The sequence below is a fragment of the Varroa destructor genome, unplaced genomic scaffold, assembly GCF_002443255.2.
Source record: "Varroa destructor unplaced genomic scaffold, Vdes_3.0 BEIS01000003.1, whole genome shotgun sequence".
In the NCBI taxonomy this organism is placed as follows: Eukaryota; Metazoa; Arthropoda; class Arachnida; order Mesostigmata; family Varroidae; genus Varroa; species Varroa destructor.
In genome coordinates, this window is record NW_019211456.1 from 22986202 (window position 1) to 22992302 (window position 6101).

Sequence of the window (6101 nt, forward strand, 5' to 3'; positions counted from 1 at the left end):
TCAAACGCCGTGCTTTGACCCCGTTAAGCTAAGTGACCGCCCTGTTCATGCGATGTTCGACAGGCTGCTCATGAATAAATGACTAGAGAGTCACTTAGCAGCGGTAGTAGTTAAGGAACTGGGACCTGCTGTCCACCCCACCCGAAGCTAATGCTTCCATGAGCGAGAACTCAATATGTCCAAATTGGCAATCGTCCCTCTCAAATCCGAAGTCGAACAAATCAACGAAAGGCCGGAGCGTAGATTGACACTGGTAAAGTCGACACGTTGGAAGGAAATCATTGCTGTTCTAGCCTATATATGGCAATTACTGATTAGGATAGGTCTGATTAGCCCCGAAGGCATTGAATGCGTTAGGTGGTGCTCATGGTTTTCAAGCGTTAAGCCGATGGGTAACCTGGTCACTTATTCATAAGATACCTGCAGAACACTTACCAGAATCGGTAAGCGAGAAATTGAGCGAATTTCGGCGTTTCTAAGTCACATTGTTAGAAAGCGGCTACCAGTTAACTAAGAAAGTTCTTACACGTCTGGATATGTTAAACGCAATATTTTTTTGGAAGTACTTGAGTAGGCATATTGAGAATCAAGACAAAACAACTCAATCTGAGTCTGAATTTAGTTTTTCGGTCCCTTTACCAGCATTCGCAAGAAGCTGTTTTTATCATCCGAACATATATTTAGGCTGAAATCTCTATAATATCTTAAAGTTTTTCTAATTCATTTTGCTAAGATTTGTTGATTCACAGAAGTTGTATGTATTATTTATTAAATGCAGACGTGATCGGTTAAGTTTGCACAGATCACAGATGCCAACACCTAAACCCGAAAAATAAGGCAGAGGATATACATAAGTATTTGAAATAGTATTAAAATCTTATTGGCTTTGGTCGAACATAACGGTTTTGTCAATGCCAATAATTGTTAATCGGAGACAAAATTGCTGTCAGAGATAAGACGGGAAGGCCTTATTCTATTCGAATTTCAAATATGGTTTTCTATTTGTAAATTATACACGGGAATATTAAACAAATACTGTAAACAACTCGGGTCGATTTGTTCGTTATATAACTCTCTGTTGTACATGCTTTTGTATAGTTGTGATTTACTAAGTCACCTACCCATGTGGGTGACAGATTGCGTTTTTGTGGGTCCAGGACATGTTGAAAATTGCGTTTATTGTGTGTCAAAAATTTACAAAATCTTATAAAGGCTAAGTTTAACTTAGCTCGAATTAAACGACTCATTTTTATGGCTCAAATTGCTCAGGATTTATAGTGCCTTCTGTTTCACCTGAAGCCATTCTCAATATCGCGTACTCCTGGCTTTGTTTGGCGTTTGCTGCACCATGGTGGCATAATTAATAGGGAAATCGAAATTCGAGAGAAAGAAAAAAGGATAAAATACCCACCGACCTTGTAGGCTTTTGCCTTACTTAGGTTTTTGGCGTCGTATTTATTCGCTCTTTACGTTTAACTCTTATGTTTTGTGTCTTCTATCTCAAAATGGTACCCGACCCTTGACCCGCCCCATCTTCATGGCAGCCGACACCTCTAATCTCGAGGAATAACGAACGAGTGAGCTGTGACATTGTTTATCTCTCGCACTCTATTTTTCTCTGCCTGCTGTTCCAGACCGCTGCACACGATCATCTTTTCCATTCCACTCCTAGGTAACAACAGCAACAGCCAAGCGGTACGAAGACACCTCCATCATTGCTTATCAGATCATGGGCAACGTCCGCGCCCGCAATGGAACCGACTGCCCCCTGCTAGCTTCTGCTGTTAGCGTTGGATACTGTAAACGAACAGTTAAATTCTTCTATACCGAAGAAAGAAAAGGATACAGACGCGACTGCTTGTTTCTTGGTGCACTGCGTTTGTCGGCTGTGCATCCCTTCCTCTTCGCCGTCGTTCCCACCTCACCTTCTGCCAACTTGCTACACGTACTAAAGACGTCAGTCAGGCACAGACGCGGCGGCGCTAGCAGGAGGGGCAGCGGAAGGCATGGATCGATCGACTTAGGTACAGTCATAGAGACCACTTGTCACATTCACACAAACCACTTACACACATACATGCACACATATACGTACAGACACAAACCGACCTGCCTTGCAACGAAGAAGTTGCTCGATGCGGTCTCGATGGCTGTGCTGAGGCGCGGTTGTCCGTTCGAGTGAAAGATGTCGAGAGCAAAGAGGCGAAGATGGAAAACGGTCAGCAAGACGATACACAAAATGGCAGAGACCGAGAAAAAGAAGAAACGAAAAAGCTTCACTTTACCTCCACCGTTACTCGCTTGCCGCTGCTAACGCTGCCGGCACTGGGGTAGACCCTTTTTTTTCGGTGCCAGTCCTCAGTTTCTTCCTTCTCGCTGTGTCCCTCTCAGGCCATGTGTTTCGCATGTACCACTATGTCTCATACTCTCCTGCGATCTTCCTGACTTCCTTCTGCGCCTAGCTTTTCTGCGCCAGCCATCTCTCCGCTGTCTACTCTATCGCTTACCGACTAAAGGAGCCACCCACCGCTTGACTCATATCGGCACATCGCTCCGTTACGTCTCCCTACGTGAAGCTCCTTGTTCACAAACCCTTTTTGCAGCAGCCACTAATGCTATACCAGTTAGATTGTTTGGTTGTCAGCGAACGTGAAGGAGGGAAATGGGCAAGGTGAGTTGCGTAGAGGCGCTCGAAAGGCCGAAGCCGCTCAGCAAGTGGCAAAGGCTTATTTCTCCATCAGCCTGACTCGGCGCCAATCTTCCGTGTCTTCCATATCGTGTCTCTGTTCATCTCTCCGCCATCGTCCTACATCTCCACGCGACCGTGAAAGTGATGGCGTCGGTTGAGAAGAAATGCGTCAGTCTCAGGTGCAGTAGCGATGGCAACAGCAGCACTTTGCAGAACAGACACCGGAAGTCATGTACGTATGTCAGCATCTTCGTCAACCATCTTCGGTTTCTGGAAGTTAACACATTCAGACATGTTAGATCTTGCTAGAACTGCCTTCTTCAGCCCTCTGAAAAATGGCCATGCACAAGTCGTAAAATCGAACCTTTCTATAGGAGGCAACTTCCTGTACGTCTGCGACTTTTCTTTGACCGTCGTTCCGCTTCTGTTGGCATGTTCCACATCGATGCGTCTATCTGGACGCACACTCGGCGATCATTTAGATTGTTCCACTACTTGGACTCATACTGCCGCGTTTGTAGCCGCTAATGCTCAAGCCACGAAAAAGGAAAAACGAAGATCGATTGTTTATTGACTAGCTCGGGATGATGACCGATGTTTACCAGAATGAATATGACATGCTGGATAATTAGCGCTATGTGTAAGATATCGAGTGAGAAGGTGTTATTGGCTAAACGTCGACTTCAACCAACCGTTGACGCAAGGGGAGCTACCGTCTCCAAGCGTACCCATCATGATTTCGGCCATAGCTAGAATGGCACAAGTTGCTTAGATTGATTAATAATACTGAGCCAAATCATAAAACTAGAGAAGACAGCATCTCTAATTATTGCGATCCGCTACGAAAAACGCAGCTAAGCTTATGAAGTTCAGCTGCAACTGAAACATATTCTCCATTAATTTCACAAGTGTATTACGAGCTTTATACCACTATTCAGTTACCGATGTTTATTAACGTCGTTCGGGCATAAAACTTTGCCCTAAGATCTGTTTTCGATTGGAGAATTATTTTGAAAACTAGTTATTACTTGTGTGAGTCCCCTATTATTATCATAGTGTAACCTAGAATGTCTATATTTCGAGACTGGCCTCTAAATTTAGCACTTCACTATAGTAATGATACGGGACAATTCATCCTTGCTCATAGTATCTGCTTTTGTTTATTAGAAACGTTGAAGAATGATTAGAAGTAAACCATAACTGGACACTCACAATTAGCCTGCATTTTGGCGTAGGCTTCTGTGAAGTTCACACATCATATAGGGCACGGATTTAGTAGTTTCATGGACTAAATAAATGTCGAGATAAGTCTTCATCTTGTTATATGCAAACATATATACATTATTTGCATAGGAAACTAGCTACCTCAGCTTGTAGGTTTTCTTCTGGATTAAGTAGAGAATGTTTTTGCTTGATATCGTGTATGCTGTAGAGCGGGTGACGTTCGAAGAGGTGGACAGCCAGACACGCAGGTCTCTTGCGACATATGTACTGTTTCCCACAAGCTGCCGTCGTCCATATCTTGTATTATATTGTGAATCCCCGCCGGGCTTCTGTTGAACAGGATATATGTGTATTACCGATAAGTTATCTCGTCGATTTGCGCCATGAGGCGACAGTCAAAACACATACACCTTTGGCCTGCTGCCGTCTGCTGTTCTTACTGTCTCTGCTACTCTAAACAGTGTTCATCACGAAGAGGTGCTAGATAAATACCCTGATGGCTTGGACCTAGGCGATGTGTTACGCTTTTTTTTTTTAATAGATATGCACAAATAGCTTTATGGCCATCTATGCCTTAACCTGTTGCTTCACTCATTTGCGAGCATTCAGTAACCAATGATTACTACCATTGTTGCTCTAAATGTGCACTTTTTAGGAAACGTAATCGGAAGCAAAAGTGAACATGAGCTTATAAAAGCACGTAGGATGTAGATAATACAGTTGTACGTGTAAATGTAAATGACGAAAAAATGCACAGTAACCCTTTTCTCACGTTAAATGCATATACGTAAGCCCAAAAATAAATCAACCTATATCTTCTAATAGAGCTATATATGTTAAGCAGAGCTAGATAATACAAATGATGGCACGTATTTCGTCATTTGTAATATTTCAGAAGTTCAAGGAACTTCACTTTAGAATACCTAGTTATTTGGCGAAATTTCTTGAAGTTATGCGGTGTTATCCGCTCAATTCCAAAAATCAACAGCCACGGTAATCTCGAAACCAGAAAGCCAGAACATCACATGCATAAGAGCTAACATGTGCTGCACATAACGAGCAGAAAAATATTTTTTACATAAACTGATCGATGTTATGGTTTATATTATAACAAACGTTTCGTATCTTTATGTGTTGCAGGCGCCTTTTTGCTAAATTTTATAATTTCATTTTAATTAGGTCAGCATCATTAACCTAGATAACACCAGATTCTGAAACGCAGATATATATATATATATATATATATATATATAGTAGGACTTCTAATTTAATTTGTCTTCAACAAGCCAACGTCTAGGTAGTATCAGCAAAATACTAATTTGTTATGTGCAACAAGTTCCTATATTAAATGACAGCAAAATTATCTTTATTTATTTACCGCTTTATCATTGACCTATGAAGTTCTTTCCCGAATTTATTTGAAGGAACATTACGGAGCATTGAGCATTCTCGTTTATGCGAAGCAGAGCACATACGTTGTCTAGGTAACCTATATTAAGAACTATCTATTTCCCTCAAGGCCTTACTGTCTTTTTCATCGCTGGAAAGCACGCATTCGGATCCTGGTAGTAGGCTGACTGATGCTATGAGACAGATAAACGTGAAAGGACGCACAAATCTTACTCAGCACATTTGTTCAAGGCTGTAAATCATGGAACATGAACCGCACGATGGGGAGCAATTTCTGATTTTATTACGAAATTACTTTACGTTTTAGATATAAATATATTGGCTCTTTGACCAGATCAATTTGTCTTGCAGATTTTAGAGAAAGGGCTTATATCCGTCCCCGCAGGTTAGGGGATTGTTGTTGTCGCTGCAATCGTCGTCTTTGGAAAATGCTAGCTTCGCTTCGTCTGCTAGTATCCTGGCAGGTTAAACGAGCCGCTCATGCATACGACGACATATACAAGGCTATATTCGTATATATATATATATATATATATACATGTCTATATATTTGAACGTGTGTATAGTGATTTTCGACGAGGCAAGACCACGCTCGCCGCTGCTGACACAGCGGGCCGACAACGGTAGCGACGTTCCAAAACATCGACTGAGCTTTTAGCAACGAGGTTTTAGCACTTTTACAACCACAACTTTCTCCCATTCGATTTCTCCTAGATCTTTGTGCTCACAACGTTAGAGACGGCGCTATTCCGCCTTTTTCAGTTTGATCCAACACTTT

The 6101-nt window shown here is 42.1% G+C and overlaps 1 long non-coding RNA gene across 1 annotated transcript; it reads right to left on the reverse strand.

Annotated features, from left to right (window-relative positions):
* Positions 1 to 635: 635 nt before the first annotated feature.
* On the reverse strand, positions 636 to 5717 carry LOC147756688 (uncharacterized). Its single transcript, XR_015324732.1, has 4 exons — positions 5440 to 5717; positions 4055 to 4242; positions 3054 to 3213; positions 636 to 2959 (listed from the first exon to the last, which is right to left on the reverse strand). It is a non-coding gene; the product is annotated as an uncharacterized LOC147756688 (long non-coding RNA).
* Positions 5718 to 6101: the final 384 nt, after the last annotated feature.